Source organism: Dromiciops gliroides, chromosome 6, assembly GCF_019393635.1.
Source record: "Dromiciops gliroides isolate mDroGli1 chromosome 6, mDroGli1.pri, whole genome shotgun sequence".
Classification (NCBI taxonomy): Eukaryota; Metazoa; Chordata; class Mammalia; order Microbiotheria; family Microbiotheriidae; genus Dromiciops; species Dromiciops gliroides.
In genome coordinates this window covers 227,434,735-227,447,072 of record NC_057866.1, presented here as the reverse complement: position 1 = coordinate 227,447,072, position 12,338 = coordinate 227,434,735, and positions in this window count along the sequence as shown.

The window sequence follows — 12,338 nt, the reverse complement described above, 5'->3', positions numbered from 1 at the left end:
TGAGTCCAATTTTCTACCTTTCATCGATGAAGAAACTGAGTCACAGAGAAATTAAGAGATTTGCCTAGAAACATACAGCTAGCATTTTTCCAAGGTAGAATTTAAACCCAGTTTTTCTTGGTTCCAAATTTCATGCCATGCTGCCTAGAAGGATAAAAGGTATCAAGAAGTAGATATAGTATCAAACATGAAGGAGAGGTCAAACAGGATGAGAACAGGAAAAAAGGACACTGGATTTGGAGATAAGGTTCCATTTTCCCCTGTAGTAATATACTCAATTTTGCTGGGTAATTATTTTTGGCTGTAAACCTTTAACTTTTGCCTTTTGCAATACCACATTTCAAGCTCTACACTCCTTTAGAGAGGTACATGCTTAATTTTGCATCATCTTGACTGTGGCTCCTCAGGACATGAAATCTTTTTTTCTAGCTGTTGGCAGTAGGAAGTATCTTACGTTTTCTTCAATTATTTTGCAAGCTTTTGTTTTTGCTTTAATATTTCTTATTGTTCATTGTTCAAACTTTTATTTGAGCCATTCTAATTTTCAATTGGGTAAGGTTTTGTACCTCTTGCACTAAGCTATTAATTTTTCTTCCAAATCTTTCCTTTAAAGGTTAAATTTCTTTTCCAGGTCTTCCCTATAGAATCATCCTTCATTTCATTTATAAAATTGCTTAAAAACTTTTGCTTCATTTCTTCCAGGAATTTAAATTGAACTTTTGGTCTTAGCTGTCTTTTTATTTGAGGCTTTGTTTGTAGATATTTGGGGTCATTCCCTTTTTTAGGTTTGTGTCTTGAGCATCCCTGTAACCAAATATCTTTTTATGGTGGGAGTCTTTGTTTACTTACTTCCTGAATTGGAATCTTGTGTTAAAACTCTGGTCTGTGCAGTTCTAGACCCACCTCCTTGATGCTTTTTACTATTAATTTACTTTTAAATATTTTCTATTCATTTATGCCTCCATAAAAATTAACAATTAATTTTGTACTATTTTTTCAACTCAAGAAAAGTAATCTTAAATGAAATTAATTTCATTGTATCATAAAACTTAGAACTGAGGTTTTTCTTGCACTTGGATAGGTTACTTCTGACAACTTGTAGATGGTCCAATCACTTTGGGTTTTTTCTTATGTTGTGCATTGAAAACCTCTCTTTAGATTTACTACAGAAAAGTGGAGAACTTTAAGTAGAAAAAGCCATTCTAAGCTTGCTTTAGAAATGGACTCATGTTGATCTTTAGATGGAGAGGTTTGTTGTTGTTTTGTTTTAATCTTTTTGGCTTCTTCCAAAAACAGCAAAATATTGTTTAGGATACAGGATTTCTGTAGCATGGTACACACAGAAAAGGTCAGTAATTTCACAAATGAAGGGACATACATACTGACCAGAAAGACTTAAAGCCACAGGTAATGATTGTAATTCTTTATTATGAATGAGCTCGTGGAGAAGCTAAATTCAGTTGCAAGGGCATTTAAGGACAAATCATGTTTTTGAACATTCAAAGTCTGCCCTCTGTTGGCAACATATACAGGATATTCCCTGCCTTAGAATTTTGCACGGAATAGAAATCCATTCATTCATTTGTTTATTCTACAATTGCCTACTTTGTGAAAGGCACTGTGCAAGGGGGCTGGTGGAACACTCCCTTAGTTACAAAATTAACTAAGTAATGGTTCATAGCCAGAAAACTCTTTTCCTGCTTAGGCATAGGTTTTGGGTTTTCTAGTCAGGTAGAAATAAATACACAAAGAAATAGTAACATTTTCATATAGCACTTTACAAATGACTCCCCATACTTTATTTCATTTGATCTTCACTATGCCATTGGATAGGGAAAACAAAATCAGGCTAAATCACTTGCCCAGTGTCACTTAGCTGGTAAGTGAGGAGATTGGATTCCAATGTTTTGACTTTGACTTTGGATGATGGGATTTTTGAGCTACAGGGTATTTAGAGATCATCTCATCCTACTCCCTCATTTTGCTGATCACTTAGTGAACTGACTTGCCTATGGTCACACAGGTATCAAATGGCAAGGAAGGGTTTTGAACCCATATTTTGCATCTCTAGCTTTAGTCCTTTTTTCACCTCTACATTATTAAGATGCATTAAGGGTAATACACATATAAATCATAATCCTTTCATGGAAAAATTCAACCAGCTCTTTTGTTACCTCACACCTAGAGGTGTCCCTTCTGGTTTACCATTTTACTCTCTAGAAGAGTGAGACCATAAAGTCTCAAGAGCTGAAAGTTATCCTTGAGGTCATCAGATATGACCTCTTCATTTTATAGATGAGGAAAACTTGACAAGGCCACACAACGAAGAGGAGATTTGAACCCAGGAATTTCTGACTATGAGTCCATCAATTTATCTATTAATCAGGAATTTCAGATTTCAAGGTGCTCCTCTTCCTTCCAGGCTGTATGTATTTCAGTGCACATTTTCCTTTCTGTATGTAGTTTACAACTTCTCTTGGCCTCAGTTTTCTCATTTGTAAAATGGGAGGGTTGAATTTGATAGCCTCTGAGATCTCTCCTAGCTCTAAAGTCTATGATCCTTTGAAATAAATTGAATTGATCTCAGAGGGGATTAATTCACCCCTGAGACTGAGATTGACTTTCTGGAAAGAGGTCGTCAGTAAGAGGGGGTTTTGGGGGGAGGCATGTTCTCATAGTTGGGCAAGTCACAACTGTTTTATGTCTCAATTCCATCACCACCCTGGCTTTTCAACTTTTTTTATATGTTATCTTTCCCCATTAGAATATAAACTGCTTGAGGACAGTTGGGGGTACAGTGGTGTAGGGGCCAAAATTTAATATGTAGAGCATTAATTGGGTGACTTGCCAAAATATTGGGGTCCCAGAAATAATGAGGGACCTCTAGGTTCAAAGTTCCCTCCCCTCTGAATTGCCCTTTTAGATATTTCTCCCAGGCCAATAAGAAAGGAGCCTTACAGCTTCTTTTCCACAAAAGGATCGGATTTTATTACTTGGGAATTAATTAAACAACAAAGGTGAAATTAATTAAAAAATCAAAGATAAAGAAATAGGGAAAAAGAAATACAGATAAATCCTCCTAACTCTAACCTAAATCTATACAATCCCCAGATCATTTCCAATTTAACTAATTCAAAGGAATGCAGGGGTTTTTTGTGTTCATTCACCACACCTGGAAAGTCTGCTAGTTTTCTTGCATCACCAGGAAACCAAGAAGAGAGAGAGAGTGGGCCAGCTCGAGTGTTCTCGAAGCAACTACTACCTCCCCTAAATGAGTGTTCAGTCTCCTTCCCCCAAAAAGGCAGGTCCTTCAAAAACTGCCTATGGAGAGTTCTCCTTCTGACCTCAGTAATATATGTAACTTCACGGTGGGCCAGGTGTGGCCCCTCCCAAATGAGTCAGCTAAATTCCAAAAATTTTTACCACAGTGCAGAGGACACTGGGCTTGAAGTTCATATCTGGTCTCAGATATTTACACGCTGTATGACCTTAAGCAAATAACTTAATTTTTGTTTGCCTCAGTTTCTTCAACTGTAAAATGCAGATAATAATAGCACTTAGTTCCCAGGGTTGTTGTAAGGTTCATATTTGGATTTATATAGCACCTACTATGTGCCAGATACTGTGCTAAACACTTTACAAACATTACCTAATTATTACCATGATATGGTTATTATTAGCACAAGCAGTTGTATATTTATATATAATTATAATTAACAATTAGCATTTATCACTAGCATTTGTCTAATATGTGCCAATAGTTATTATTTTCACAAATATACAAATAATAATAGTAATATCCATTATAATAATTGCATGTATTTGTCTCTCCAGTGCTTAGCACAGTGTTAATAAATGCTTATTGATTTGTCTTGACTTGGCCACCTAAAGCATGTGCCAAGCTGATATGTGAATCCCACAAGGGGATGAGGCATTGAGAAGGTTTTCAATGGGGACCAAGTTGTTTATAAAAATATTCAATAGAACTAGTTTATGCATTGACTCTAGGGACCCCACTGTTTATTCTTCAAATACAGAAACAGTTGCCCATTATGCTTTCATTTCTGTTTCTAAGCCAGTTCACAACAGAATATTTCCACCCTTCTACAATCCTAGAGTGAGCCAGGTTTTTGTTTTATAGATTTTCTATGCAAAAGTTTCTAGACTTTCTGAAAGTCAAAATAATATCCACTCATTCTCCTTTTATCCCAACTCAAAGAATTCTAATAATTAGTCATGTGTGATGTCCCTTTGAGAAGCTACCTTTCTTTTAGTAACAACAAAGTAACTTGGGGTCTGTGAACTTGATTTTTAAAAATAGATTGATAACTGTATATATATAATTGATTTCCTTGGTAACCTAGGTATTTTCTGTTGGCATAATGGACAAAACACTAGATCTGAAGTCAGCAAGACCTAAGTTCAAATCCAGTCCCAGATGCTGTCATTTAACATCTTTTTGCCTTAGTTGCCTCAATCAGAAAAATGGGGATAATTATAGCACCTCACTCCCAGGGTTGTTGCAAGGTAACAGGCAAACAGAGGTTAGGTGATTTGCCCAGTGCCACACAGCTAGTAATAGATAACATTTATATAGTGCTTATTATTGTGTGCCAGGCTTTTATAATTATTACCTCATTCAATCCTCACCACAGCCCTGGGAGGCAGACCGGATTTTGTCCATTGATTTTTTAAAAAAAGTATTTTATTATTTTCCGGTTACATATAAGGATAGTCTTCACCATTTGTTTTCACAGGATTTTTAATTCCAAATTTTTTTCTCCCACCCTCCCTCCCCTCCCTCCCCTCCCTCCTCCCCAAGATGGAAAGCAGTCTGATAGAAGTTGTATATGTACAATCACATTAAGCATATTTCTACATTAGTCATCTTGTGAAAGAAGAATCAGAGCACAAGGGAAGAACCTCAAAAAAGAAGAAAAAAAAACAGTACAAAAGTAGAAACAGTATGGTTCAATCTGCATTCATAACTCATAGTTCTTTTTTCTGGATGTTGAGAACATTTTCTATTATGAGTTCTTTGAAACTGTTTTGGATTGTTGCACTGCTGTGCAACCAAGTCTATCCCCATTGTTCATCACACAATGTTGCTGTTATTGTGTACAATGTTCTGCTCCTCTCAGCATCAGTTCATGTAAGTCCTTCCAGGTTTCTCTGAACTCCTCCTGCTCATTGTTTCTTACAGCACAATAGTATTCATGTACCACAATTTGTTTAGCCATTCCCCTATTGATGGGCTTTCCCTTGATTTCCAATTCTTTGCCACCACAAAGAGAGATGCTATAAATATTTTTGTACATGTGCTTCCTTTTCCCTTTTCTATGGTCTCTTTGGGATACAGACCTAGAAGTGGTACCTCTGGGTCAAATGGGCATAGTTCCAAATTGCTCCCCAGAACAATTCATTAGTGTTCCAATTTTTCCACAGCTTCTCCAACATTTATTATTTTCCTTTTTTGTCATATTAGCCAATCTGATAGGTGTGAGGTGGTATCAAGTTGTTTTAATTTGCATTTCTCTGATCAATAGTGATTTAGAGCATTTTTTTCATATGGCAATAGATAGCTTTGACTTCATCAGAAAACTGCCTGTTCATATCCTTTGACCTCAATTGGGGAATGACTTGGATTCTTATAAATTTGATTTAGTTCCCTATATTGTAGAAATGAGGCCTTTATCAGAAATGCTGGCTGTAAAAATTGTTTCCCAGTTCCCAGTTTCCTGCCTCCCTTCTAATTTTGGCTGCATTGCTTCTGTTTGTACAAAAGCTTTTTAATTTAATGTAATCAAAGTCTTCCATCTTGCTTTTCATAATATTCTCTCTCGTTTGGACATAAATTGTTTTCCTCTCCATAGATCTGAGAGGTAAACTATTCCTCCCTCTCCCAATTTATCTAGGGTATCACCCTTTATATCTAAATCTTGAACCCATTTTGACTTTATTTTTGTATAAGGTGTAAGATGTTGGTCTATTCCTATTTTCTGCCTTACTATCTTCCAGTTTTCCCAGCAGTTTTTGTCCATACTGGGTTTATCAAACAGTACGTTACTATAGTCATTTACAACTGTGTCTCCTGTGCCTAACCTATTCCCTTGATCCACTACTCTATTTCTTAGCCAGTACCAAATAGTTTTGATGACTGCCACTTTATAGTATAACTTCAAATTTTGTATGGCTAGCCCACCTTCCTGTGCATTTTTTCATTAGTTCCCTTGTTTTTCCACATGAATTTTGTTATTATTTTTTCTAATTCTATAAAATTATTGTTGGTAGTCTGATTCATATGGCATTGAATAGGTAAATTAATTTAGGTAGAATTGTCATTTTTATTATATTAGCTTGGCCTATCTGTGAGCAATTGATACTTTTCCAATTACATAGATCTGATTTTATTTGTGTGAAAAGTGTTTTGTAATTGTGTTCATAAAGTTCCTGGGTTTGTCTTGGCAGGTAGACTCCCAAGTATTTTATATTGTCTACAGTTACTTTAAATAGAATTTCTCTTTCTATCTCTTGCTTTGTTGGTCATGTATAGAAATGCTGATAATTTATGTGGGTTTATTTTATATCCTCTGACTGCTAAAGTTTGTTTCAAGCACTTTTTTAGTTGATTCTTTAGGATTCTCTAAGTATACAATCATATTATCTGCAAAGAGTGAAAGTTTTGTTTCCTCCTTCCCATTCTAATTCCTTTAATTCCTTTTTCTTCTCTTATTGCTATAGGGAATATTTCTAGTACAATAGTAAATAATAGAAGTGATAATGGACATCCCTGTTTCACCCCTGATCTTATTGGGAATGCCTTTAACTTATCCCCATTACATATAATGTTTGCTGATGGTTTTAGGTAGATACTGTTTATTATTTTAAGGAAAGCTCCACCTATTCCTATGCTCTCTAGTGTTTTTTAATAGGAATGAGTGTTGTATTTTGTCAAATGCTTTCTCTGCATCTATTGAGATAATCATATGATTTTGGTTAGTTTTGTTATTGATGTGGTTGAATATATTAATAGTTTTTCTAATGTTGAATCAGCCTTGCATTCCTGGTATAAATCCCACCTGGTCACAGTGTATTATCCTTGTGACATTAATTTGTTTTTTACATAATAAGTAGTAATGAGTTTTTGGTGTGGAATATAAACATGTATCTATCCACTCTTTAAGCTTTTAGCAATCATGCCACAGTAGTCTGAGTATATTCAGTTTGGTGAGGAGACAAGATAGTCTCTATAACTTCAAATAGTGAGAAATCCTATCCTGGGTGACCGTCTTTGCAATTTCATGCCGTCGGCCACAAGGGCAATTGAGCAAGAGAATGTAGAAGACTTGGATTGTTGTTATTATTATTGACTTGTAACAGACATAATCCCTGCTAGAAAAAAAGTTTGAAGTGCAAGATGAGTCAATGGCTTCATGTTTTAAAAGAATGACCACTTACCATTTATCAATTTCCTCCCTACCAAGGCAGCATTGGTGTAGTAGAAAGAGGACAGAAGACAGAAGTCAGGGGCCCTGAGTCTGAGATTAGACTTTGATATTGATTAGCCATTTGGTACCATCCCATAGACTCTCTAAACCTTTTGTTTTCTCATTTAAAGTATGGGAATGATATTTGTTCTTTTACCTACCTAACAATGTCCTTTTGAGGAGAGTGCTTTGTAAATATTACTATTGCTTAGGAATGCAGGCTTTAAAAAATTATTATCCTGAAAGCAAGAGGGAATAACAAAAGGGAAGGTAGGTGGCGAAGTGTGTTAGGCCTGGAGTCAGGAAGATTCATCTTCCTGAGTTCAAATCTGGCCTCAGACACTAACTATGATCCTGGGCAAGCCACTTACCCCTGTTTACTTCTGTTTCCTTATCTATAAAATGAGCTGGAGACAAACCATTCCAGTATCTCTGCCAAGAAAATCCCAAATGGGGTCTGAAGAGTCAGACACAACAACAAAAGACATAATAATTGTTTATTCTATCTATGAAGTAGTATAGTATAGTGTCACACTCAGGGCCTACAAAATGCAGCAACATTCTAGAGTGAAGTGTAAACCAGATTAAAATGTCATTGGGAAATTTTTAAAAACCCAATAAAACACAGATAATGTTAATTTGAAGTTTTCTAGGTGAATATGTGGTCTTCAGAGTTCCATTTCTGTTTGAGTCTAACACCACTTGATGTAGTAGTAGCTCAAGCATGACCAGGAGGATCATTGTAATTCAATTCAAATTAACTGATTATTAAGCAGCTACTGTGTGCAAAGCCCACAAAGCAAAACCACAACTGAGCCTGTCCTCAAGGTCTTTAAATTCTAAGGAGATAAATTTGACAAGTTGTGAATTCCCAGACAATGAGTAAATTCTCCTTTTCCTGAGTCTTCTTTGCCTCACTGATAAGTTTTGGCTCTAACTCAAGATCATGCTTAAGTCACACACCTTGGACTTGACTTTTTAAAAATGACTATTAAAAAACCCAACATACCCAGGCACAGATTTGATTACTCAAAGAAAAGCCTGTCCAGGAGCCACATGAGACTCTTCTAGCTAGCCATGTGGTCCTTTTGGTTTGCATCTCAGCCCTGGGCAAACTAGAAAAGGGTCAGATTCTTATGATGGTGGCATAATCCAGTCTGCTGATTGGATCTCTCCTCCCCCAGGGTCCCCAAATACAGGGGACTATGCACCCAGTCCAGGCCACTGTGTTTAAGGGGATGTTGGAGGGAGGGGTTTGAGAGCTGAAAGTGGCCAAGTTTAATTCTGATGTTTCAAGGGAACTCTGGGTGGAGAGGCATAAGTTAATGTTGAGAAGGCTTCAGAATTGAACCTGGTATTTGAAGTCCTGGAACTTTGGTAATAAGCTCCATGGTAGGTGTGTCTGACATTCCAGTGTTCTTTTCAGGGAACAGTGTCTCCCTGTGGCTCTCATCCTCTCTTCCTTTTGTTCCTTAAAGTTACTTAAAGGTGATGTAATTCAATAAATCAAACACTTATTAACTGCCTATCATGTGCCAGCCACTGTGTTTGTGGCCACATGTAGCATTTACTAGGGGATTGAGCCAATCTCTCAGTTAGTCAAGGAGCAGTCATGACGTACTTACAGTGCCAAGCACTGTTCTAAGCTCTTAGGATATAAGGACAAACATGAAACCGTTTCTGCCCTCAAGGAACTTAACATTTTTGTAGGAGAGACATATAAATATACATAAATTGGGGGCGGGGGCGGGGGGGGGGGAAGGTGGAAATCCTGGGAAAGGCCTTCTTCAGAAGGTAGTGCTTGAGTGGAGTCTTAAAGGAGTCAAGAGGTTTGAAGAATCACAGGTTAGAAGATGTGGGAGGTGCAACTTTGTATAGAATAGCAAGTATAGGCCAGAGCCTGTATCTGTCCCCTTGAAAGGCCTCTTGTGCTGAGCCTTGAGGAATCCAGGGGCTCCAAGTGTCAGAGGCAAAGAAGGAGAGCATTTCAGACAGAGGACATAGCCTATACAAAGACCTGGAGGCGAAAGGTAGAACATTGTATGTGGGGAACACGTGGGGCTGAATTGTAGAGGGCAAGAAGAGCAGAGCAAGGCTGGCTGGAGTCAGATGGCAAAGGAAGTGCTTAAAATGTCAATGAAAGCATTTTGTTTCATATCTTAAATGCAAGAGAGAGCCACTAAGATTTCTTAAGCATGAGTGAAAAGGTCAGGGCTGAGTTTTAAGAATACCAGTTTGGCAGCAAGCTGGTGAGTGAATTGAAGAAGTTCGAGTCAAGATGATGAATTAGAATTGCAGTAATAATGGTATAAGAATAGTAGAATTTATGTTGCAGAAATGCAGAGAAGAGATGTTGAGGACCAGAATGAGGATGATTTTATTAGAGAAGAGTGATTGGAAGAATAATAGTGCCCTCAACAGAAATTGTGAAGTTAGGAAGATGGGAAGATCTTTGAGGGAAAATAATGAGTTGGATGTGTTGTTAGAGATACCCTATGGGACAACCAGGTACAGGTGTCCAGCAGGGAGTTACAGATGCTGGACTGGATACATAGATCTGGAAGTCATCTGAATAGAGATGAAATATCCACAGGAATGGACAAGACAGTAGAGAAAGAAGAGGGCATCAGAGACCTAGGATACATCTGAAGAAAGAGCATGGGATATGGATGATGATTTTGCAAAGAAGACTGAAGAATAGTAAGAGGGTAGAGGGCCTAGAATAGTTGGGGCGAGTACTAAAGAGTTTTAAAGGTTGCAAAGGAATTAAGAAGAATGAGAACTAAGAAAAAAACAATGGATTTAGAATCCAGTTGAGTAATTTAGAATTTCAGTTGAGTAAATCTGGTCAGAAGCCAGATAGCAAGGAATGGAGAGGTGAGAAAATGGGAGCAATAAACTCAGACAACTTTGTTCAGAAGTTTGACTGGGAGAGAACACCTCTCCTAATTCACCCCCTAATCTGATCTAACCTTCCCAGATTTACACTCATCCTTGTCCCCTCTGGCTCCCACCTTGGAATCTCACAATGTCCAGAACACACTCTCAGCATAACTAACTACTTACTCATCTTCCATACTACCACACTCACCCCCTCACAAGTCAGTTTCCCAAATCACCAGTTCATGTGAACCAGCCCTACCTCTTGTTGTTTCCTGGTCTCCTAAAGATTCTCCACAAATATCACAAACATCTGCTGCCCCTGCCCTGGGAGAAGATGCGGAAGAAATTTCCCCTACCAGGAATATCTTTGTTTCTCTTTTTCTTTTTCTCTTCCACAATTAGATCACATCTAGATTTAAAACTGGAGGAGATCATAGAGAGGATGTTGTGAGAAAGAGATAAGTTTAAGGAATGTTTTAAGTGATTTGCTGAGGTCACATGGGGAGGTTACTTATCTATCTGTCTGTCTTATCTCTATTTGTCAAGATTATTTATCTATCTGTCTACTGTGATGTTTAAAATCTATATTGTGTGATCGCCTTAAATTAGAAGCTTCAGCACCAGTCTTTGGGCATTGAACATTTATTAAAACATACAGGTATTCACATGGAGTTAAGAAAAGGCCTATCTAGGAGATTTGGTACCTCTGAGCCATGTGCTTTATGCCAATCTCCCCATGAAAGTCCAAGGATTTCTTTCATGGTTTCCCTCCCCCCACCCTTCCCTTCCCTTGCTCCTAAATAAACTATCACCTTATTCTAACTAAGTTTTGTGTGCAATTCTTTAAAGAGGAATTCCCAAGAACCCCAACTCCCACCAACCCATACCCCATTTCCCACCATTACATCTGGCGAAGGGACGAGGGATTTTCCTCTTTCCTCTTAGCACACAAAACTGGGGTGTGGGAACCTCTCTTCTGGGTTTCCTTTCTCCCTCTCCCACCTGACTCAACCTCCCGTTTGAGTCACAGAGAGGCAGAGACGGTCGGCGTCTGCACGATAGCAGAGAGCAGCCTGGGACTCCTAGATGTCCGAACCACGCTCGGACTCTCAGACTACACGTTTCTGGGTAAGAACATTTATGCTTATGTTTCTAGCGCTCTGCTCTTAGTTCAGACTATTCTCCTTAGACAGTAGTTATGGGACAGAAAGGGAGTCTTCCAAAAAATTCACCTCTGGGGTGCGTCCTAAGAGGTTGGACTAAATTGGAACTTAAAAAACCTGAGAAAGAGATGTATGATACATTTTTGTAACAACTTATGGCCACATTATCCTCTAGGAAGTGAAGGAAATTGGCCTGTACACGGCACCCTTAATTATAATACCATTTTGCAATTGGAAAATTTTTGCAAGCGTGAAGGGAGATGGACAGAGATTCCATACATATTGGCTTTTATGAGTTTAAGCCAGAAGTCAAAGGGAAAGGATGAGGTCCCCTTGCCGGTGGAGAATCACCGCAAGTCCAAGCAATTAGCTAACCCTTCGGGCACCTCCTCTGAGACCTCAGCCTCCCCTCCTCCTCAAACTCATTCCCTACCTGTTTCTCGTTCCACTCTTTCTCCGCCTGCTTCCCTACCTATGGGTCAACCACAGTCATATCACTTTATGACTGAGACCTCTCCTTGCCCACCGGCTGATCTCAGAACCAATTCCCTGTGCCACACGGGGAGTGGATATCAGTCTCCTTCTATCCTGCTCTACCCCATTTACAATCTGGGGGAACTCCAATATGTTCCCATTTCTCCTGTTTTTTCCATTCAGCCGACCCCATCTGCTTTACCTAATCTGCAGTCACCTACGGCTATCTCCCTTTCCCCATCTCCACCCATGCTGCAGCCAAAGACTGTTTCCCCTCCCCCACCTACTCCACAGCCAAAGGCTGTCACCCCTCCCCCACTGGGCCCTGCGC